The 23,824-nt window shown below is 43.8% G+C and overlaps 1 protein-coding gene across 2 annotated transcripts in view; it reads right to left on the bottom strand.

Annotated features, from left to right (window-relative positions):
* The window catches only part of IL21R (interleukin 21 receptor), a 45,974-nt gene extending 22,632 nt beyond the window's left edge, over nt 1-23,342 (bottom strand). Inside the window, exon 1 of one of the 2 annotated variants that reach the window (XM_012464616.2) lies at nt 22,920-23,342. The gene's annotated coding sequence lies outside the window, so the exon portion shown is untranslated. Of the gene's footprint in view, nt 1-16,927; nt 19,325-22,919 lie in introns of those variants that run through there. The other variant, XM_012464617.2, reaches the window with a different exon arrangement.
* Between the last annotated feature and the right edge of the window lie 482 nt (nt 23,343-23,824).

Raw genomic sequence — 23,824 nt, 5'->3', positions numbered from 1 at the left:
TGGAAATTGCTGACTATTTTGCCTTTGCTGAGCCTATCAATATAGCATTGTGTGCGAAATTAAACTTCTGTATTTATCTATCTAAAGAAGAAAGAAGGCTGGGCGCGGTGGCTCATGCCTGTAATCCCAGCACTTTGGGAGGCTGAGGAGGGTGGATCACGAGGTCAAGAGATCGAGACCATCCTGGTCAACATGGTGAAACTCCGTCTCTACTAAAAATACAATAGTTAGCTGGGCATGGTGGTGCGCGCGCCTGTAATCCCAGCTACTTGGGAGGCTGAGGCAGGAGAATTGCTTGAACTCAGGAGGCGGAGGTTGCGGTGAGCCGAGATCGTGCCATTGCACTCCAGCCTGGGTAACAAGAGCGAAACTCCGTCTCAAAAAAAAAAAAAAAAAAAAAAAAGAATGGCGCTAAAAGCTAAACGCAAGAGAGATGCCCCCTGCAGGAAGCAAGTGATAGGCTGGCTTTCTCTAGGAGTCATCTCCACAAAGGGAAGACCCTCTGCTTCTGTGTCAGGATCTTCCCAAAGATCCTAGCCCCATCCATATTTCCCTCTGACCTCCTTCACAAAGTCACCAAAGAACCACTGATGCAGGGCACGGGCTGGGAGCCAGGGAGGTTCAGTTGACCAGCTGTGTGGCTCCAGGCCAGTCCCCCTCCTGCTCTGAGCCTTGTAACGTGGAAACAGCAAGGCCTGCTTCCAGGCTTCTATGAGAATTCAAGGAGGTGATTTGCATAAAACCCTGGGCATGGCCTCCATCGCATAAACACTCAACTAGCAGCTGTAATTGATAAGAATGCAGAGCATCAGAAATGGCGGGGTCTCAGAATGATCTAGCCAAGAGATGCCCAAATATCTCACTTCCAAAATTTTAGCCATATTGGTACATCGTGTGCACTGTTGTTTATTCTAATATGTATTTTAATATATTTTCTAGAAATAAGTGCATTTAAAAATTTAACTGCAGCATCATCCTAAGCAATGGCATCACTACTCGAATAAAATGACGCTGGGGCAGATGCGGTTTCAACCTGCTTTTAGGAAGATGGAGCTTGTGTGATTCCAACCCCTGCAGAGATCCCATTACCACGCTTTGAAGATGTGGCCTCTGATCGCAGGAGGGGGAGTCTGTGTCTGCCCCCCCGCCGCTACTCTGTCCACATCCATCACCCCAGCCACAGCGTGAGCCCTGACACAGCTCTGTCCCCGTCACTCCCTGATGGCTTTATCTTGACCACGCACAGCGGAAAGTGTGAATTCCTTTGCCCAGGTTCAAGATTCCCCATCCCCCACCTTGACCAACATAGCAAGACCTTGTCTCTACCAAAAATAAAAATAGAAGTAAAAATACGTTAGTCAGGTGACGCACCCCTGTGGTCCCGGCTACTCAGGAGGCTGAGGAAGGAGGATTGCTTGAGTGTAGGAGGTCCAGGCTGCAGTGAGCCATGATTGCACCACTGCACTCCAGCCTGAATGAAAGAGTGAGGCCCTGTCTTTAAAAAAGCAAACAGACAAAAACTCCTCATCCCTCCTAATTTCTTACCTCTGCCTATATCACAGAGCACTAGGGATGCGGAGCGGGTACCTGCTGCTGCTGCCTGCCCGGCGTCTCGTCCCAAAGAGCTCCTCGATCTGAGCTGCCTTTAGTGGTTTGCATGAGGCTGACTCCACCCCATGCCCCACAAAGTGGGCTCCTGACCCACACTTGGCCAATCAAAGCAACCCATCTGTCTGACCACAGTGATTGCATCAGCGATGGATGTTAACTCGGGCACCGAGGTTTTTTTTTCTAGAAAACTGGCAATTTTTTTGGTGTCTGCGGAGAGCTTGTAGCCATCTTTGTCCCCTCTTAGAGAGAGCCTCCTTGAAAAATGACATCCATACTGAGAAATACAGATCAAGAGTCCCCATGCCATTATACGAGGTCCTGGATCCAGCCATATCTGATGTCCACCCTGTGGACTTCTCATTTCCATGAGCCAAAAACCACCTATGTTGCTCAATAATGTTGAAGTATATGTCTGTCGCTTGCCACCAAAGAGCCATGACACAGTGAAGTAGAGAACAGGGCTCAGAATTTGAAGCCAGAAGATCTTGGAGCCAATAGTAACTCTTCTCTGGCTCTATTACTCTCTGAACTCAGCTGCCGTCTCTGAAATGGGGACCATAGTGCTCACTGCACCTGGCAGTGAAGGAGAGGCTGTGAGAAATCAGATGTGGTAATGCTTCGTGGACTGTGAAGAGCTGTACCAGTCCACGTGTTTCCTGCCATTACTGGCTGACTGCCCTGAATTACTCACTGTCTCCCCAGCAGCCCAGGCTCTGTCATGCATCTCTGCCTCTGCCAGAGCAGACTCCTCCCCTCCAACACCTTTCCCTTCCCACCCTCTCCACTCAGCTTTTATGGTCCAAGTGCTGTATCCCTGCAGCCACGCTGGAGTGTTCCAGAACTCCTACCACTGGTCTATTGCCTTTGAGGTTTTCGCTGGTGCAATTAATTATCCACTTGCTATTGAGCTTACCTTGCCTTCTATTTGTTACTCCAATAACCATGTCTCAAAAAATATTACATCACAACCATCAACAGATAACTGGCATGAAATAGACAGACAGTGTGTGCCACGCTGGTTAAGACACAGGCTGTGGAGCTGCCTGGTCTCAGTTCAGATCTCCTCTCTGCCACTTACAGGCTTTGTGGCCTTGGGCAGTTTGCTCAACCTTTCTGGGCCTCAACATCCTCATCTGTAAAATGGGAATAGCAATAATCACAGTACCAGCCTTATAGGTCCCTGGGACAATTAAATTAGTCAACGTTTATAAGGCATTTAGAACAGTGCGCGGCATTTAGTAGATGTTATATAAGTGTTACTTAAACAGAACAATCAACTTTTCATAAAACTAAATACAATAAAATGTAACAACTAAATACAAGAAAATCAAAAGCAGCAATTGAAATTTAGTGAGATGCTACTACCTGCCTGAGAGTCTTAGAAGCTGGACACGTGGTTTGTCTTTGTTTAAACTTAAGAAAGGGAGGCTAGGCACATTGGTTCACGCCCAAAATCCCAGCACTTTGGGAGGCCAAGGTGGGAGGATCATTTCAGGTCAGGAGTTCGAGACCAGCCTGGCTAACATGGTGAAACCCCCGTCTTACTAAAAATACAAAAATTAGCTGTGTGTGATAGTGTGTGCCTGTAATCCCAGCTACTCGGGAGGCTGAGAGAGGAGAATTTCTTGAATCCAGGAGGTGGAGGTTGCAGTGAGCAGAGATCGCACCACTGTACTCCGACCTGGGCAACAGAGCAAGACACCAAGACACTCTGTCACAAAAAAAAAAAAAAAAAAAAAAAAAAAAATTGGGATTCTTGCCTCCTCCATCAGCAGGGCAAGTGATGAAAGGGCCTCATGTTTTTTCACTAGGGGATCCAGGGATATTTAACATTGTTTAAAACAAACTGCTTACTTCTGGGAAACATCAGCTTTAAAACACAGACTTTCTCCATCACTCCCTCCTCAGGCTCCCACAGCACCAAGTGGGGTCTTCCCTAATTCCACTGCCCTCTCTGCCCCGAATCCATCCCCTTTGAGGTCTTTGCATGCAGGCTGAGTCCTGAGGGCAACAGCACTTTATCCTCAGATACAGATTGGGCCACCGTGTGTGTTCCCTGAGAGGACAGAAGGTGTCCTAGGAGGCTTCCTGCTACAGGCGCCCCTTGATATGGTTTGGATATTTGTCCCACCCAAATCTCATGCTGAAATGTCATCCCCGATGTGGGAGGTGGGGCCTGGTGGGAGGTGATTGGATCATGGCGGGGGGGGCGGATTTCTCATGATTGGCTTAGCGCCATCCCCTTGGTTATGAGTGAGTTCGCCTCAGATCTCATTGTTTAGAAATGTGTGGTACCTCCCCCTTCTCTCTTTTGCTCCAGCTCTCGCTATGGGATGTGACTGCTCCTGCTTCACCTTTTGCCTTGAGTAAAAGCTCCCTGAAGGCCTCCTCACCAGAAGCCGAGCAAATGCTGACAACATGCGTGTACAGCCTGCAGAACCATGAACCAATGAAACCTCTTTTCTTTACAATGACCCAGTCTCAGGTATCTCTTTATAGCAATGCAAGTATGGTCTAACACGTCACCGCAGCCCCCAGCCTCCGCGGTCTCCTACCGAGGAGTGAAGAGCACCTGACTTGGAGCGTGCCGCGTCCCAGCTGTGTGTCTCTGGGCAAGTTCCCCAACCCCTCTGATTCTCTGTTTTCTCATCTATAAAATGAAGGTCATCAATCTTTGCTGCAGGTTTTTAATGTAAGATCATTAAATGCGTCATCGCATGTAAAGTCCTGTAGAAGCGTCTATCCAGCAGTTCCAGTGCTGAGAAATGTTTCCTGGAGTTGCTGTAACTCACACTAAAAGTTGACCAAATTTCAGGAGATTCTGGGGAAATGGAGACGCTTGGGGCAGGAAATTTGATTGAAGTGAGTGCTACGGAGAATATGAGGCGCTTAACTTCACAGTCAATGCGGTGGCTCACATCTGTACTCCCAGCCCTTTGGGAGGCTGAGGTGGGTGAATCACCTGAGGTCAGGAGTTCAAGACCAACCTGGCCAACATGGCGAAACCCCATCTCTACTAAAAATACGGAAATTAGCTGGGGGTGGTGGCAGGTGCCTGTGATCCCAGCTACTTGGGAGGCTGAGGCAGGAGAATTGCCTGAACCCAGGAAGCAGAGGTTGCGGTGAGCCGAGACCACGCCATTGCACTCCAGCCTGGGTAACAAGAGTGAAACTTCGTCTCAAAAAAAAAAAAAAACAAAAACAAAAACCATGAATCCTTCGCGGCCACACACAACAAAGTGAATGACTCTCACAAACAAATTTTGGAGTGAAAAAGGAAGTTGGAGAACAGCATAAGCATAATAACACCATCTACATCACACTGAAAACCATACAAATAATTGTACATATTGTCTAGGTGAGCATACCTGTCATAAAAATATTTTTTAAATCATGGGGATAATAACATCAAATTTTGAATAGTGTGGAAAAGGAGGGGGTGTGAGAAGGAGGGATGTTAAGGGTCTCAACAGTTTGGTAAAGCTTGGTGAAGCTACCATGGGTGTCGATAATATTATACTTTATGCCCTTTTATATGTTCAAACTATTTCATAACATTTTAAATGTAAGTGAGTTTTAGTTTTGTAAAATAAAATGTGGATGAGGGACCTCCACTTCTGGCTATGCTGAAGTAGCTGTTGTCAGACTAATCCTTCCATTGAGGGCAATTACTAAGCAGGGGGCAAAAAAACTGCACAAGAGAGCACCAAGTTATATAGCACTTAAGAGAAATGCATTGAAATTCTGCATGCAGTTTCTCCTCAAATCATGTGCCAAGTCATTGAAAATACATAGCATGACAAGAAACCTAGCAAAACGCACCTGCTAATATGTGGGGAAACTAAGAAGGAATTTTTGCAGTTTTACAAGCTGTGGGAAGAATTAGAGTTCTGGGCATGGCCAAAAAGATGGACCCTGGTGAGCACTCAACTATTTAGAAGAGACCATTCCTTGGGAATGAGAAAAAATTGGAAATAGTTCATCCTTGACTGCATCAGTTTGATCTGCTTATATGCTGTATGTCTGCTAGAAGAAAATTTAAACCTATCTGGAAAAAGTTAGCTTCATCCAAAGCCTCTATACCTTTTATACATAATGTCCAAAATTCATTTCAAATTACAAGGCAAATTAGAAAACAGTATCAAATAATCAAAAATGAAGATAAAATAGACAATAGAAACAGTTACATAGGTGAATTGGAAAATGGCATTATCAGATATGCCTAAATAAATCAGACCTATATCAATGAAGGGCATACCATGTTCATAGATTGGAAAATTTAATCTTATCAAGATACACCTCAAATTGATTTACAGATTCAAAGTAATCTCCATAAAAATCCCAGCTGGCTCCTTTATTATTATTTTTTAATTTTTTAATATTTCTTGCAGAAATTGACAAGTCCTAAAATTTATAGGGAAATGTAAGGGACTAGAATAGCCAAAAATAACTATTTTTAAAGTTAAAAAATTTTTTTTTGCTGGCCACATTTTTGTAGACCAAAAATAACTTTTTAAATTAATCATAAAGTAACTATGATTAATATGTTCAAGAATTCTACCAGAAATTTGGAACCTCTTTAAAAAGTAGAAAGCCTAGAACTGAAAAATATAATAACTGAAGTTTATAAGAACTGAAGAGATGGATTTGGCAACATACTAGCAACATGAGAAGAGAGGATTAGTAAACTGGAAGACTGGTCAATAGAAAATACCCAGATTGAAGCATACAGAGAAAAAAAGTTCAAAAATACAGAAAAGAGCAAAAGAGACATAGGATACATTGTTAAAAGATCTAACATACATGCATTTGAAATCAAGAAACAGAAGAGAGAACAGGTCAGAAGAAATAGCAGTGATTTTAGTTAAAATTCTTTTTCTAAACTAACAAAAGACATTAAGCCACAGATTTAAATAGCTCTACAAACCACAAAAAGGATAAATGCAAAGAAAGCCACATCTGGGTATATCATAGAGAAACTATTTTAAAAAACAAAAGACAAAGATATGCTTAAAGTATGCAGACAAAAAAGATGCTTCGCCTTCTAAGAAGAAACCATATGACTTTTTAACAAAATGATGAAAGAGAGCAGAAAACAGAACAACATCTTTAAATGCTGAAATTTCAAAAGCCAACTTAGAATTTTATATCCATAAAAAAATCTTTTAAAAAATAAAGGCAAGGTCAATATGATAAAGAGATCTATAAAAAAATCACAGTTAGCATCATACTTAATGGTAAAGAAATGAAAGCTTTGCTCCTAAGATCATGAAGAAGACAAGCATGTCCGTTCTTGTGACTTTTACAAAACATTTTACTGGAGGTTCTAGCCAAGGCAACTATGTAAGGAAAAGAAATACAAGACTTTCAGATTGGAAAGGAAGAGGTAAACCATTTTTCTTTGCAGATAATATGAGCTTGTTTTTACAAAACTAAAGGAATTTACACCTAAAACAAAGAGCGATTGTAACTAATAAGCAATCTTAGCATAGTTGTAGAATATCAGATTGATAGACACAAATAATGATATTTTTATACACACTGGCAATAAATAATCTGAAGATGAAATTAAGAAAGTGATTTTGGGCCAGGCATGATGGCTTATCCCTGTAATCCCAGCACTTTGGCAGGCCGAGGCAGGCAGATCACAAGGTCAAGAGATCCAGACCATTCTGGCCAACATGGTGAAACCCCGTCTCTCCTAAAAATACAAAAATTAGCTGGGCATGGTGGCGCGTGCCTGTAGTCCCAGCTACTTGGGAGGTTGAGGCAAGAGAATTGCTTGAACTTGGAAAGTGGAGGTTGTAGTGAGCCGAGATTGCACCACTGCATTCCAACCTGGTGACAAAGTGAGACTCTATCTCAAAAAAAATAAATAAGAGGATAAAATGGTTAAAATAAATTTAACCAAATTCATTAGTTATGTTCATATGAGATGAATTCATTTATTAGTGTGAGACTTGTGCAATAAAACCTACAAATGTTATTGAAATAAATTATAGAAGACCTAAATAAATGAAGGATGTACTATGTTCATAGAATTGGAAAAATTAATGTCATCAAGAGGACACCTCAAATTGATCTACAGATTCAAAGTAACCTCTAAAAAATCCCAGCTGGATTTTTGTGTTTTTTTTTTTTTTTCTTGCAGAAATTGACCAACTAGTCCTAAAATTTATAGGGAAATGTAAGGGACTAGAATAGCCAAGAAGATTTTGAGAAAGAACACAGTTGGAGGACTCAAGCTTGCCAATTTCAAAGCTTACTACAAAGCTAAACTTATTAGCAGTGTGATACTGACACACAGACATACATGTAGATCAATGGGATTGAACTGAGAGTTCAGGAATAAGTGCATACATTTATGTTTATCTGCTTTTTATGAGGGTGCCAAAACAGTTCAATGGGGAAAAAGTAGTCTTTAAAACAAATGGTACTGCACAAATGGATATCCGCAATGCAATACAGTGAAGCTAGGCTCCTACTTCACACCGTAGACAAAAATACACTCAAAACAGATTAGAGACCTAGATGTAAAAAGAAAAACCATTGAACTCCTAAAATAAAACCTATGTGTAAATCTTCATGACCTTGTATTAGGCAATAATAGTTTCTTAAATATGGCACCAAAAGCATAAGTAAACAAAGAAAAGTAGATATATTAAACTGTATCAAAATTTAAAATGTTTGTGCTTCAAAGGATACTATCAAGAAAGTCAAAATATAACATACAGCATGGGAGAAAAGTACTTGCAAATCATGTGTTTGTTAAAGATCTGGTATTTAGAATATATAAAGAACGCTTGCAACTCAAGATCTAAAAGACAAGAATTATAATTTAAAATGGGCAAGAGATTTGAATAGACATTTCTCCAAAGAAGAAATACAAACAAACACATGAAAAGGTGGCCATTGACATTACTCAGTAGATGCAAATCGAGAACATAATGAGACACCACTTCACACTCATTAGGGTGACAATAATAATAATCAATCATGAGTGTGAATGGGGGCGTGGAGAAATCTGAACCCTTATAGGTAGCTGATGAGAATGGAAAACGGTGCAGCCACTATGGAAAACAGTTTTGCGGTTTCTCAAAACGTTAAATACAGTCACGTGCTGCATAATGACATTTCAGTCAGTGATAGACTGTGTGTAGGTGGGCCCATAGGACTACAATGAAGGTGAATAATTCCTATTGTCTGGTGATATCATAACACAACACGTTACTCATGGGCTTGTGATGATGCTGGTGAAAACAAATTTACTGCACTGCAGCCAGACACAAGTATAGCATATGCAGGGCCGGGCACAGTGGCTCATGCCTGTAATCCCAACACTTTGGGAGGCCGAGGCAGGTGGATCACTTGAGGTGAGGAGTCGGAGACCAGCCTGACCAACATGGTGAAACCCTGTCTCTACTAAAAATACAAATTAGCCAGGCATGGTGGTGTGTGCCTGTAATCCCAGCTATTCTTGAGACGGAGGCACAGCATTGCTTGAACCTGGGAGGCAGAGGCTGCAGTGACCTGAAATCGCACACTGCACTCCAGCCTAGGTGACAGAGTGAGATTCTCAAAAGCAAACAAAAATGTTAACAGCAAAACAGCCTCAGGCAGGTCCTTCAGGATGGATGTATCCTCGTCATTAAGCAATGTGTGACTGTACACTGTTACCACATGACCAAGAAACTTCACACCTAGGTATATAGTGAAAGGAACTGATCAGATGCAGTGGCTTATGCCTATAATCCTAACATTTCAGGAGGCGAGGTGGGAGAGTTGCTTGAGCCCAGGAGTTTGAGACTAGTCTGGGTAGCGTGGCAAGACTTCATCTCTACAAAAATTAAAATTAAAATATTTGCTGGGCATGGTGGCATGCACCTGTGGCCCCAGCTACTCAGGAGGCCGAGGTGGGAGGATCACTGGAGCCCAGAAGTTTGAGGCTGCAGCGAGCTGTTTTCACACCACTGCACTCCAGCCTGGGTGACAGAGTGAGACCCTGTCTCAAAAAAAAAAAAAAAAAAAAAAAAAAAAAAGAAAGAAAGAAAGAAAGAAAGAAAGAAAAAAGAAAAAGGAAAATAAAATAATTGCAGATATATGTTCAGAAAGAAATTTACAAACTTTGTACACAAATGTTCACAGCAGCACTCATTATTCATAGTAGCAAAAAATTGGAAACAAGCCAAATTTCTATCAATTAGTGAATGGATTAAAAAAAATATGGTATATCCATGCAGTGGAATATTATTTAGCCATAAAAAGGAATGAGCTACTGATACATGCTACAAAACAGATGAACTTTAAAAATTCATGCTAAAGACACCAGACACAAAAGGCCTCATGTTGTGTGATTCCATATGTGTGAAATGTCCAGCACTGGCAGATCCATCGGGACGGAAAGTAGGTTAGTGGCTGTCAGGAGCTGTGGGCGAGGGGCCAGGGGACAGACAGTAACAGCAGTGGGTGTAGGTTTGTTTCTGGAGTGATGAAAATGAGGAGTTAGTGGTGATGGCTGCACATCTTTGTTAGTATACTAAAAACCACTGAATTGCCCACTTTAAGAGCACATTTCAAGTTTTGTGAATTACATCTGAAATACAGATTTTTGGAAATGAAGGCAAAATAAGGATTTTTTTCAGACAAAACTAAGTGAGAGATTTTGTCAATGATAGACCTGCATCAAGAGATATAGGACAGTGAGTTTTTCAGGTAAAAGGAAAAGAATTCCAGATGGGAAGCATCTCTAGGTACTGTAGGGTGAAATGAAGCATAACAGAAAGTCCTCTAAATATATTAATTAGGCCGGGTGCGGTGGCCCACGCCTGTAATCCCAACACTTTGGGAGGTAGAGGCAGGTGGGTCACCTGAGGTCAGGAGTTTGAGACCAGCCTGACTAACATGGCAAAACCCAGTCTCTACTAAAAATACAAAAAATTAGCCTGACATGACGGCACATGCCTGTAGTGCCAGCTACTGGGGAGGCTGAGGCAGGAGAATTGCTTGAACCTGGGAGGCAAAGGTTGCTGTGAGGTGAAATTGCAACACTGCACTCCAGCCTGGGCGACAAAGTGAGACTCTGTCTCAAAAAGTAAATCAATAAATATATGAATTCCTATAATTATTAATTACTTAACATACTAATGATATAACGACCGTGAAACCCCAAAGGCAAGGAGTGGTGAATAAAGTTAAAGGCTATTGTACAAGAGGACTTCAAAAAGTTCATAAAAAATATGGAATTCAAAGATAACAATGAAAAAATAAACTCTATTTCTCAACATAAATTCAATCAAGGTCAAGACACTTTTGTAAGTGATGACAGCGGGCACTTAGTCCATCTCTAAAGAACTGGGGGGTCCTGGGAATGAAACCATATCAATGCAGTCTTTTTTACATTATTAACTAAAGAAAAATGGGAGATCGTTCAAGATTAGTAAACAAAAAGAAGTCAGAAGGCGCCAAATCCGAACTTTAAGGTGGATGCCTGATTTCTCATGGAAACTCTGTAAAATTGTCCTTATTTGATGAGAAGAATGAGCAGGAGCATTGCTATGGTGGAGGGCTCTCTGGTGAAGCTTTCCTGGGCATTCTTCTGCTAAAGCTTCGGCTAATTTCCTCAACACACTCTCATAATAGGCAGATGTTATTCTTTGGCTGTCCAGAAAGTCAACAAGCAAAATGCCTTGAGCATCCCCAAAACCCGTCGCCATGACCTTCTCTCTTGACCGGTCTGCTTTTGCTTTGGCTGAACCTGGGAGCCATTGCTCTGTCTTCAGGATGAACTGGTAAAGCCATGTTTAATCTCCTATGACAATAATGTGAGGAAACGCTTCTGAATCTTGATCCCGTTTGTTTAAAATTTCCATGGAAGATCTGTGCACAGTGGTTTTGGCACCCAGTGAGTGGGAAGTTTGCTCCACTTGGATTTTTCAGTCAGAATTCTGTACCCTGAACTGAGTGAGAGGTCTATGTTTGGGCTGTTAATCATCGCTCCCTTTGATTAAGGCATGAACAAGATGAATGTTTCCTAACAAATTGATGTGGATGATCTGCCACGGAGGGCTTTATCTTCATCATTGATTTCGCCATTCTTCCACCCAAGTTTCACCATAAATTTGATGTTTGTTCCTGCTTCAATTTTAGCAGAATTCATGTTGCAATGATGGGGGCTTTTTTTTTTCAAACGGATGCCTTATCCTTCCTAGTGCCTCAAACTAGATCCTGTTTACACATGCTATAGCAAGTCAGTACGAGTTTATTTTGGTGTTAAAATAGTGGAACTTCACGCATAGTTTTTTCATAATCTGAATTTTCCATGAACTTTTGGAAGAATTCATATTGCGTAAAAAGTGATAAACTAATAAAGTAGATCCTAATAATAATAATAATGAGTATGCATGTTATAATCTCTAAGATAAGCACAAGAAGTATTATAAAAGAAGGTACAATGAACAGACTAATAGGAAACATGGAATAATAATTTTTAAAACTTGATTTTCTACAAAATAGAACAAAGAAGAAAAAGAAGAAGGACTAGGTAGGTCAAAAAAGAAAACAAATAGCAAGATGGCAGACATAATCTCAGACACATCCGTGCTTTCTTTGATGTCTGAAATAAATGACAATCTTAATTCCAAAACTTGACCTTAAAGGAAAGTAGAATTACAGGTCAATCTTTTCCATAAATAAGATGCAAAATATCCGAAACAAAATATTAACAAATCAAATCTAATAATATGTACAAAAATAGATAACTTATTATCGTATGGGTTTATTTCAGGAATATAAGCTTAGTATGACATTTGGAAACCATAATCAATTTCACCACATTAACAGAATAAAGAAGAAGGTTTATATTATTATACAATAAGTTCAGAAAGCACATTTAATAAATTGCGACACACATTCAGGATTTTTAAAACCTGTCAAAACAGCAGAAATAGAGTAGTTTTCTTTAATCTAATTAAGATTACACACACACACACACACACACAAACACACTATACATAGCTAACATTATCCTTAATTGTGAAATATTGAACACTTCCTCCCTGAGGTCAGGGTGAAAACAAAAACATCTTATACTAGAGGCACTACTTAACATAATAAAGTAAGAAAAATAAACTTTGAATTTATAAAGATTAGAAAATTATGTGTTTAAATTACAAAAGAATTGAGAAACCAGAAAAGTCCACTATCCTCAACAAATGAACTATTAGAATAATAATTGTTAAACAACGAAACTGAGGTTGAGATCAATATACAAATCTATCGTATTTCTAATGATCAGCAAAACTGAAAAAAACTTAGTTAAATTTAAAAAAGAGAGAGAAGACTTAAATTAACTAAAATTGGAAATAAAGGAGGAGACATTGCAACTAATTCTACAGAGATAAAAAGGATTCTAAGAGACTTCTATGAACAATTATATGCCAACAAGTTGGATACTTCAAAAAAATTAATAAATTCCTATACATGTACAACCTACCCAGACTGAATCACGACAAAATAGAAAAATCTAAACAGACCTAAACTAGAAAGGAGATGGAATCAGTAAAGCCCTGGCCCAGATGGCTTCACTGGAGAATTCTATCAAATATTTAAAGAACCAACACCAATCCATCCCTAACACTTACAAACAACTGAACAGAAGGAAGCACTTCCAAACTCATTTTATGAGGCCCCAATATCAAAGCCAGACAATGATGCAAGAACACAAAACTACAGACCGATACTCCTGATGAATACCGATGCAAAAATCCTCAACAAAAAGCTAGCAAGGCAAATTTAACAACACATTAAAAGGCTATAGGATTTATCTGCAGAATGCAAGGATAGTTACAAAAATCAGATAAATGTAATACAGGAGGCTCATAAGACCTGATACTATAAAACTCCTAGAAGAAAACATACATGAAAATCTTCATGAAATTGAAACGAGCGATGATTTCTTGTATATGATACTAGAAGCACAGACAACAAAAGCAAAACAGATAAATGGGACTACGTCAAACTTTAAAATTCTGTTCAGCAGAGGAAATCATCAACAGAATCAAAAGGCAACCTATGGAGTGGGTGAAAATATTTGCAAACCATACATCAGATAAGGGGTTAATATCTAGAATATACAGAAAATTCCTACAACTCAATAACGACATAAAAACAAGTAACTCAATTTAAAAATTGCCAGGTGTGGTGGCTCACACCTGTAATCCCAGCATTTTGGGAGGCCGAGGTGGGGGGATCACCTGAGGTCAGGAGTTCAAGACCACTATGCCCAACATGATGAAACCCCATCTCTACTAATAAAAATTAGCCAGGCATGGTGGTGGGTGCCTGTAATTCCAGCTACTCGGGAGGCTGAGACAGGAGAATTCCTTGAACCCGGGAGGTGGAGGTTGCAGTGAGCCAGGATCGAGCTACTGCACTCCAGCCTGGGTGACAGAGCAAGATTCTGTCTCAAAAAAAAAAAAAAAAAAAAATGGATAAAGGCCAAGAACAGATATTTCCCCAAAGAATATCAGTAAATGGCCAGTAGGCATATGAAAATATCCTCAACATAGCTAATCATCAGAGAAATATAAATCAAAACTATAATGAGATATCAACCTTGCACCTGTTAGGATGGTCATTATAAAAAAAAAAAAAGAACAAGTGGTGGTGAAGATGTGAGGACTGCAACCCTTGTGCACTTTTAGTGGGATTGTAAAATGATGAAAAACTTTTAAAATTTTTTTAAGATTAAAAAATAGAAGTACCAGATATAGATCCAAAAGAAATAAAAACAACATCTTTGCACACTCATGTTTATTGCAGCAATATTTATAATAGCCAAGATGAGCAAGCAATCTAAATTTATTGATAGATGAATGAATAAAGAAAATAAAGTATATACATAATGGAATATTATTTAGCCTTTAAAAAGGAGGAAGTCCTGTCGTATGTTACAACATGGATACATCTTGAGGACATTATGTGAAGTGAAATAAACCGATTGCAAAAAGAACAAATACTACATTGTATCACTTATATGATGTAGCTAAAGTAATCAATCTCATAGAAACAGAAAGTGGAATGGTGGTTGCCAGGGACTGGGGGAGGGAGAAATGAAGAATTGTTGTTTGATGGGTATAGAGTTTCACCCATGCAATATGAAAAAGTTCTAGATATCTGTTGCAAACCAATGTGCATTCCTATTTACAATATTGTACTGTACATCTAAAAACTGTTGAGGGTAAAAAAATCTACTGGTTAATAAAATCCAAGCCTGGAACACTATACTTTGCACTATAATACTCTCTCTTGTTAGATTAGCAGAGGAAAAGATCCATAAACATCACAAAAGCAAAGAAAGACAGGAAGCCCTCAACTGATGATCAGATGAAGTGGGCTGGGTTTGATAGCTATTTCTTTCTACATCTGGAACTTTAGCTTTAAAAAGTGTTAATAAAATTGTAAAGTATAAAAACTCATCATATTTCTATGCACTAAGAACAATCAAGAAATTTTAAAATTATGCAATTTACATCAGCCTCAAAAAATCAAATATCCAAGAAGGAATCTAATGAAAGATGTACTAGACTTTTTTTTTTTTTTTTTTTCCAGATGGAGTCTTGCTCTGTCACCCAGGCTGGAGTGTAGTGGTGCAACATCTGCTCACTGTAACTTCTGCCTTCCAGGGTTCAAGCAATTCTCCTGCCTCAGCCTCCCAAGTAGCTGGGATTACAAGCATGCACCATCACCCGAAGCTAATTTTTGTATTTTTAGTAGAGATGGGGTTTCACCACATTGTCCAGGCTGGTCTCGAACTCCTGACCTCAAGTGATCCACCCACATTGGCCTCCCAAAGTTCTAGGATTACAGGTATAAACCACTGCACCTGGCTGATGTACAAGACTTCTACACAGAAACCTACAAGACATTACTAAGAAAAATTAAAGAAAATATAAATAAGTGGAGGTACATACTATGTTCATGGATTGGAAAATTTAATATTTTAAGGATGCTAGTTCCCTCCAAATTGAACTAAAATTTTAATAAAATCCAAAATTTCAAAGAAAAAATATCCCCAGTAAGATTTTCTTTGGTGGAAATTGATGAGGTAGTTCTAAAGTTTATATAGAAATGCAAAGGACTGAAAATAGTTTAGAAAATTTTGAAGAAGAATGTCAAGATTTATTAAGTAATCTACAAAGTATGGCATTGTTGCAAGGAAAAACAAACTAACCAATAGAAAAAAATAGAAATAATAGGGACAAAGTCATGTATTCAACAACTTGATTTTCAGTAGTTCACCAGTGCACGGCAGTAGAGAGAAAACATGATATTTTTCTTAAATGATGGTATATTAATTGAATATTGATATGGAAAAAATAAACCTTGGACCCTGACTTACACCATACAGAAAAATAACTACAGATAGACTGTAGACCTAAATTTGGAAGGTAAAACAATAAATTATCTGGAAAAAGACATAAGATAATATTTTTATCACCTTACTGCAGGCAACACACATTGAAAGCTCTGGCCATAAAGAAAGACTGATAAACTTCATTAAAATTAAGAATTTTTGTTGCTCCAAAGTTTCCATTAAGAAAATGAAAAAGAAACTGAAAGGGGAAGAGGGAAAGAATTATATATATATATAATATTTATTATAAATTTATTTATTATACATTTACATATGTATTTATAATAAAATATAAATATACAATTTTTTTACTTATAAAATAAATCTATAAATATTATATATCTATATGAATACACACGTAGAGAGAGAGAGAGAGATAAACATAAACATTCTGGCAAGAGTGTAAATTGACACAACCACTATGGGAAACTTCTGCTAAGCAGAGACTCAACATGTCTGTCTCCAAGTTATATAACCAAAGAGAAATGCAACCATATGTGCACAAGCAGACACGTACCAGCCTGTTCATAGCAGCATTATTTACAACCTCCCCACACTGGAAAGAACCCAAGTTCTTGGTTTCCCTGTATCTTTTTTCTGTCACATGATTGAGTAATGGGGTTCGTCTAGTTCCTCAAGTCGGCCATTCTCTCCAATGTGACCCAGGTGGGGACACGGGGCTGAAAGTGAAAGGTGGGGAGTGTGGTAAAAGTAAAATGACCCTCTTTCCCATAGGGATCACAAAGAAATGAAGTGGGTGAAGAGGGACTCCCCAGAAGTGCCAGGAACAGGAGACAACAGGTCACCAGAAGAGGAAGCGTTAAGGCGGAGGGACTTCCCGAGGGGTAACACAGAAGAGAGAATGCCTAAGGTTATCCCGGGTCTGCAAGGACTTCTGCCTACCTGCTATCCTGCTGGTCCTCCTCTCTGACCTTCCTGCTATAGCTCTAGAGCTGTGATTCCTCCAACTCCATTCTCCAACCATGTCATTCCATGGCTCTCTGTTGTCCACAAGAGAAAACTCCAAATTCCTTGTCTGGTATTCAAGGCATTTCAGGATCTAGCTCCCAGTATTCATCCTGGGCTTCAGGCTCATCAGACCACTGACAGCCTCACCAACATGACCCATTCACTTGGCTTCTACACCTGTGCACATGCCCTTTTAGCCACTGGAACTCTCTGCCCTTTTTGGCTGTCAGCCTCCTACTCAGTCTTCAAAATTCCATTCAAATGGCAGCTCCTCTGTCAATCTTTGACCTCTCCAAAGAGCATGAGTCACTCCTTCCTCTGGGGTCCACCCTCCACATAGCACATAGCTCACGGTGTTTTCATCTACATTCTGGGCACCATCTAGGCAGGAACAGTATGTCTCTCGGTTACAGCTGAATCCCCAGTCACTAATCAGTGTCTAACATACAGTGGGTGCTCAAAACATTTGCTACACGAGAGACTAAATGCTGCGGGAATGACTCGTGAACATTACCCTCAGTGTTAAAACCTATGTAGACTTGCAGACTGTACACTCCTAGGTTAAATCTTACGCTTTTTGACCCCTTTTTCTGGAGTTCAGGGGATTGAGAGCCTTATGTATTTGGTGAGGATAAAAGTTTTGTTGTTGTTGTGTTTTTTGTTTTTGTTTTTTTGAGATGGGGTCTTGTTCTGTTGCACAGACTAGAGTGCCATGATCTCAGCTCACTGCAACCTCCACCTCCTGGGCTCAAGTGAGTCTCCTGCCTTAGCCTCCCATGTAACTGGGATTACAGGCATGGGACACCACGCCTGGCTAATTTGGTATTTTTAGTAGAGACAAGGTTTCACCATGTTGCTCAGGCTGGTCTCGAACTCCTGACCTCAGGCGATCCACCTGCCTTGGCCTCCCAAAATGCTGGAATTACAGGTGTGAGGCAACGCTCCTCGCCGAGGATAAAAGTTTTAATGCTTCAACCTTTTTTCCTATGTCAGGGCCTTTGCACACGCCATTCCCTCTGCCTAGAATGCTTTTCCCCCAGCCTCCCTTCTCATCCTCAGGTTTCAAGTTCAGTGCTGCCTCTCCAAAGAGGCCATCCCCCTGTCTGAACGGGGCCTATGCCACGGATCTCTGCACCCACATCCCCTAGGTTGTCTCCTTCATAGCAAGTGTAATATGAGGAATAGTTTTGTAAATGTCTCTGTGTGTGTGTTTCTAATTTGTTTCTATACTGAAGCATAAGCTCCCAGAGGTTGGGTAATTGAACTGTTTTGCTCAGCACAGTAGCCCTAGTGCAGACAAGGGGACCTGGAACACAGTAGGTGCTCAATAAGTAGCTGAAGAACAATGGTGAATGAATGAATGAAAATGAATGAATGAATGAATGAATGGGGCTAAGGATTGAGGCAGCCCCTGAGAGGTCCTGATTTCCTCATCAGCTTCCTCACCGTCTGCAGGAACTCCCCCACACCCCACCTCAGGCAACACCCTCCGTTCCAGGAGTGTGAATAATCACGACTAATGTCATCAGATTAGTGAAAAGGAACTTTCAAAGAAGGACAGTGGGCTGCCCGGGGTCACACAGCGAGCTCTCATCTCAGTGAGTTCTCAGGCTGGGGAAGAACCGGCCGGGTGCCCCTGGATCAGAAAGGAGACTCTATCACTCACTCACAGTGGGAACTTGGCTGTATCTCTGCCTTTCTCTGAGCCTCAGCTTTCCTCATCTGTGGAATGGGGGCAGGAGGCTTAGCCTGGCTGAGAAGTGTGAGGCAGGGAAGCGTGGTGAGTGTTAGGGGTGTGGTTAGGGTTAGTTGCTTTCATCTTTTTTTTTTTTTTTTTTTTTTGCCGATGGCAAGGGTGGGTTATGGGTGTCTGAAGACAGGTATGTTGGGGACCTCAGGCTTACAGCTTAATCAGTAGAAGCTGAAGGTGAGAGGAAGGGCCTTCCCTTCCCCAGCTCGTGCAACCTGAGGCTGTGCGACCTCTCAGCCTATCTCTCTCTCCTAGCCAGGCAGTAAATATTAGCTCCAGCAATCTTTCCCTCCTGGCACTTCTTTCAGCCTGTGCAACTTCTCCTAGCTGAGGAGCATGAAATCCCAGTCCCAGCCCCTGCAGTCCCCGCTCCCCACCCCCACCGCCTGTGCAACCTCGATCTCCCTGCAAGCCCTGTCATCCAGTGCAGCCTTGCCCAAACCTTGCAACCTCTCAGCCTCTGCAGCCGGATCTCACTCCAGCTCCCTTTCCTCCAGGCCAGGAGGGGCTGGGTGTAGAGCAGTGGAAGGGGGCTTTGAAGCGTGACAGCTAGAGGCCATGAGGTGGGGGCGGGGCTGGCCACCCACCCTCTCTCACCCCTCAGTTCCCAGCAGCCCCGTCCGCCTACCCTGGCCCTGGCCATAAAGGACTGGTGTTACTGATTCATTCTGGGGAAAGTTGGCAAGGCCTCGTCCTAGTCAAGCCCACTGGCAGATGAGGAAAAGAAGGCCCAGAAAGGCATAGGGCCTTGTTGTGTTCACACAGCGAGCGACAGCCTAGGCCTGAGCTGGGAGCTGGGTTGGGGCACTTACCCCACTTCCCTGGGGACAATTCGGGGTGAGGGGCGGAGGTGGCCAGATCCTTCCTGGGGGCTGCAGAGACCAGCAGGCTGGGTTCGAGACACAGATGTCCTGGGTGGGCAGTTGGGGGCCCTCCATGGGGCCCCTGACCCCCAGCTTGGGGAATATTCTCAGGTTGTTACAGAAGTTCCAAATTTACTCAGAGGTCTCATTTGAGCTGTCATGAAAAGTCCCTTTGGCCTGGGGCCAGGGCAGGGAGTGGGGGTGGTGGCACCTGCGAGCCAGGGGTGGGGGTGGGTTCCTCCCATTGCCTCTCCCCCCCACTTGTCCCGGGGCTCTGGAGGGCAAGTAAGGAGGGTATGTGAGGAAGGGGAGCGAGGGTGAGAAGACCCTCTTTCTGGAGGAAGCACCTGTTCCTCTCTCTTCACTGCTTCCTTCTAGATGGTTCCCTGAGTGACCCTAGAAAATCCCCAGCCCGCTCTGAACCTCAGTTTCCCCATCTGAAAAAGGGGAAAGCAGAATCATCATAAGAGCTCTCATTTATTGAGGTCTGGTATATGCCAATATGACCAATCTTTAGGATTTTTATTCTGTTAACTGTATTTTCATAGCTAAAAGCAAAGAGCTTTTAAATATTTAAAGTAAAACATAGGCCAGTAACAGTGGCTCATGCCTGTAATCCCAGCACTTTGGGACTATGAGGTGGGCAAATCACTTGATCCCAGGAGTTCGAGACCAGCCTGGCCAACATGGTGAAACCCCGTCTCTACTAAAAATACAAAAATTAGCCGGGTGTGGTGGCAGGTGCCTGTAGTCCCAGCTACTCTGGAGGCTGAGGCAGGAGAATCGCTTGAATCTGGGAGGTGGAGGTTGCAGTGAGCCAAGATTAGGCCACCATACTTCAGCCTGGGTGATAGAGCGAGACTCTGTTTCAAAAAATTTTTTTTGAAAAAGTAAAACATAATAGCAGCCACTTCTCATGAGCCATCTGTGCCCAGCTCTTTCGCTTTTGTCATCGCACTGGCTTTTTCTCTGTGTGCACCCCGGAGCTTCAGGACCTAGGGAGGTGCCTGGACCATGGCAGATATTCAGTAAGAACAGGCCGATTAAGACCTGTGCCTGTCCCTACGGAAACAGACCTAAGACAGTCATCCTTACTCCTAGTCCCACTCTTACAGGTACAGCAACTGAGCTTCAGAGAGGGCAAGTGGCTTCCTCAAGGTCACACAGGTACTAAGTGGTGGAGCTGGGACTTGAACCCAGCTCTGACCAGTTCCACAGCTCAAAATCACAAGGGGTGGTGTGCTTGGAAGCCGGGTCCAGTGCCCCCATCTGACCGTGGGGACCCCTTCCCAGTTGTGTAGAGAAGGGCCCTGCGTCTGCCTGTGAGGATGCTGAAGGCGCTAGCTCCCCTCTCTGGCTGCGGAAGGAATGGATACCCCTCCTTTCTTTCATTCATTTATTTATCAGGCACCTAGGTGGTCCTGATGCTGCAGAGAAGTAGGTTCTTTCCAGAGCTGCTGGTGACCGGCTTTTTCTTGAATGGGCCTCCTCCTTCAGCATCCACCCGCAACTCTACTGCCCACAAGCCCCTACCGGCTCTAACCCGCACCTCCCTGCTTCTTCTCCTGGCCTGAAGCCAGCATCGCTGGGTAGCAGGGAGCCTGCAGTCTGAGCTCAGGGCTGGCTTTGTCTTGCTCTCCCACCTCTCCTGGGCCTGGATTCTGGCCACCTCCTATCACAAGGGCTCTTAGCTACCTCCACTGCGTAAGGATCCGGACAGCCTGCTGGCAGTGGAGTGGGCAAAACAGGGGCATCGCGGAACCCACGGTGGGGAGTTGGGGAGCAGGGCCTCTCCTCTGGGGGCTGCCCGTCCCGTGGGAATGAATGCCCAGCCATCCCCATCCAATGCGGCTTCTCAGAAGCCACCCAGAACCACGAGTCTTGTTTACATGCTATTCTATCTAGCAGGTGGTGGGTGGCCTTGTTGTCCTACAGACTGGCGTCCAATCCCAGCTCCACGTCATCTGGTCACAGTTAACCTGGGGCAAGCTTGTCCCCACTAAGCCTCACTCTCCTCATCTGTGAAATGGGCTGAATGACGCTACCCACTTCACCTGGTGAGGACTATGGGAGATCCTTAAGTGCCTACAACATGGTGAGTTGGCACTGGGGGGGGCAAGAGCCAGGTGGCTGGGGTAGGCGGGACCACAGCAGCCTGAGGGTGTCCCTCAATCTGTCACTCTTGGAGTCTGGCCCTTCCCCCATGGGCTCAAGGCTCCTCATGCCACAAACTCCCTTCCCCAAAGGAAAAGGGCCAACTGAGAGCGCAGCTCTCACCCTGTTCTGCCCTGAAGACCCCACAGCCAGCCCCACAAGGATGGAGCTACCTTGGTCCCCATTTCACAGGTGAGAAAACGAAGCCTTCTCGAGGCTAGAAGCAGAGAGACTTGCCCAACTTCGCTGAGCGAGGAAGGCGCGTGGCCGGGTTGTGACCTGGCAGGTTTTCCCCCACTCCACCATGTGCTTCTGAAAGTCCCACTCTCCCCCCAGGGAGGCACAGATGTCCTCTCCACAGCGGCCTCCTGGTTTTGAAGCCTCCACACCTGGCCTTCTGCCTTTACTGAGCAGAGACGTCATTCCTGCGGCAAGTCCTAAGTTCCCACTCCCCAGGGCTCCTCCACCAGGAATGTTTCCTCCTTTCCCATCCTTCAGGGCTCAGCCTCCACTGACCACCCCACTCCCCTCTCCTCCACATGCACACTGGGTTAACCTCTTACCATCTGATCTGTTCCCTGTGCTTCATGAGAAAGATCCAGCGACAGCTCATGGGGTTACCTGGTTTGACTGCCCACCCTGCTACAGCCCAGTTGAGTCCCCGAGGGAAAATCACTCTACCTCTCGCAGCCTCATTTGCTCATCTGTGAAATGGGCACACCAGCAATTGTTCTGAAGGACTGGGTGGAATCAAGATGGTAAAACACAGAAACTGGCACAGAATGGGTCCCATCAGACTCTGCACCCATGCCCATCACCACCCGACTCAGCTGCCCAGAATCGGGTGATTGACACATTATGTTTGGCCTGAAACTGGCTCTCCTTCCCCGACCCCCTGCCTTTTGGAGGCCAGTTTTCAAGACAGGGGGTCATCTCAGCCACACCCCTGCTGCTGGGCCCTTGGGGCATCCTAAGCTGTGCTGAACAAAAGACCCCAGCCTCAATTCTGCTCAGCCTCACTGCATCAGTGTCCCCAGTTGTGCCTTGGGCACGTCCTCTGAGGCCTCCCACTGTGATACTAGATGCGGCAGGCAGGGAACAGTCCCTCCTGGGCAAAGAAGGTACCCTGGTCCCAGCGGAGAACCAGGGCTGGAGTTACCTTCTGTTTCAGCTTCCTTCTCACAAGTCCATTCCGTGTGCTGGGGGCAATCTGATGGACTTCTAGGGGTGGCAGCTGGGTTCAGCGTAGGGGTGACAGATGAGGGTCTGAGAAAGCAGGCAGGGGCCCGGGGGTGAGAATCCACACCCAGCCCGAGTCACCACCAATCAGGCTGTCATAAGACCTGTCGCTCCGATGACGGGCAGCTGGCCCTCCAGGCAGGTGTCCCACAGAGCAGCAGATAGAGGAAGGAGACAGGAGATAGGTAATAGACGGCCTCGGCAGGGATGCACGACACGGCTACGTGACTGTCAACCACACTCAGGGAGAGGCAGGCAGATCGTCAGACGCCGAACTTATGGTCACTCAGCAGAGAGATGCCAGTGGGTCTGTCCGAGGCTGCTGGCTGCCACCCAGCCGCGTGTGGAGAGTTGGGAGGAAGAGGAGGATGTGGTGAGCCGCTCTCCGCCGGCCCCGCCCACCCCGCCCACCCGCAGCTGGGCCCTCAGAGAGGGAGTGAGACGATGAGGGGGGCCTGGCCCCACAGCAGGCATCTGCTGTCACCAAAGGTCACCTGCAAAGAAGACATTTGGGGCCATCGGGTGACACTTGCCTCTTGGGGACCTGTGACCTCATCCCCACAGGCCTCTCCGTAATGACTCACGAGGCAGGCAGAGCCGCCTGGAGCCACCACATAGCGCAGATGTGGAAACCGAGACCAGAGGCGTGAAGAGGTGGCACAGTTTGGCCCGTGGACCCAGAGTCCTCAGTGGCCGAATTCAACCCCTCAGCACAGAGAGAAGGACCAGAGCCTTGCCCAAGGTCCCACAGAAGTCCTTTTCCAGACTTTGCAAACCAGTCTATTTCTCATTCCCGAGCCTCTTCTGCCTAGTCGTGGGCTGAGC

This window comes from Aotus nancymaae, unplaced genomic scaffold (assembly GCF_030222135.1).
Source record: "Aotus nancymaae isolate 86718 unplaced genomic scaffold, 86718_ANA_hifiasm-v0.15.2.pri h1tg000049l, whole genome shotgun sequence".
NCBI classification, from domain to species: Eukaryota; Metazoa; Chordata; class Mammalia; order Primates; family Aotidae; genus Aotus; species Aotus nancymaae.
This window is presented reverse-complemented; position numbering and strand designations above follow the sequence as displayed.